Source organism: Orycteropus afer, unplaced genomic scaffold (assembly GCF_000298275.1).
Source record: "Orycteropus afer afer isolate SDZICR_OR568_19922 unplaced genomic scaffold, OryAfe1.0 scaffold00047, whole genome shotgun sequence".
NCBI classification, from domain to species: domain Eukaryota; kingdom Metazoa; phylum Chordata; class Mammalia; order Tubulidentata; family Orycteropodidae; genus Orycteropus; species Orycteropus afer.
In genome coordinates this window covers 10,828,452-10,829,610 of record NW_006921634.1, presented here as the reverse complement: position 1 = coordinate 10,829,610, position 1,159 = coordinate 10,828,452, and positions in this window count along the sequence as shown.

Below are 1,159 nucleotides of genomic sequence, written 5' to 3'. Positions count from 1 at the left end.
ATAACAACAACAACAACAACATATTTCAGTGAATTACTTAATATGACCCTTCTAGCCATAGTCTTTGGGAGCTCTGGTAGCATAGTGGCTAAGGCACTTGACTGCTCACCAGAAGGCTGGCGGTTCAAACCCACTAGCCACTCCTCGGAAGGAAGGTTGAGCAATCCTACTTCCGTAGTGATACTGCCTCGGAAACCCAAGAAGGGGTCGCTATGAGTAGGGGCCGACTGGACGGCAAAACAACAACAACAACAACAAGCCATAGTCTTTATAACTTCCAACAAATGACTGGGGAGGACTTTGCAAATGCAAGGTACTTTTCGCTCACCAAGAGAATTGTACGTCTTGCTGATAATTTAAATATGGTGCAAATTTAAATTTTCATGGTGTGGAGCCATGCAAATAAGATCTATAGAAAAGTACTGTTGGGATGGTTTAGTTTTACCATTCCAGTAATCCTAAAATGAGCCACACAGAGGCAGACAAGGGGGCTTTCACTACCCTTAAGAGAGAAAATACAGGAGTGGAGTGTGTCCTTTGGATCTGAGATGATGTGTTGAACCTTCTTGACCCAGGAGACAGAGTACTGTGCCACTTTACTGAGATAGTGAGACACAGCAAGAAGTAGCACAAAGAAATTCCGCAGAAGATCTGGCAGCAGAGAAGCCAGTGGGCTTTCTGGCCCATGGAATGAGAAATCTTGGTGCCTTTCTAGTGGAGTAAGGTGTCTCTGGATACTCATCCTTGGAGTTAGGCTCCTTGACAAAAGGAACGAAATGCTGAGTGCTTTCAGGCATGAGGCTTCTTGGCAGAGTGGGGTACCTGTGGGCATTTATCAGCAGAGCTAAAAGAGATTTGTAACACTGACCAGGCTATTCAGAGGCCAAGGGGCCATATTGCTGAAAGGCTGAGGGCCAGAGAAGGATTTGCCTGCAGGAGAGGTGGTCCTGATTAAACAAATGTATTCTGAGTCATGTCTGATCCTGAATTGTAACCTGTTACTTCCCTAATAAACCCTGTAACTGAGTATTGTCTGTGTGACCATTGTGATGAATTATGGAACCTAACAAAGAAGAAATCGCCTCATACGCATGTGAGAGCTGGACAATGAATAAGGAAGACTGAAGAAGAGTTGATATTTTGAGTTGTGGTGCTGGCG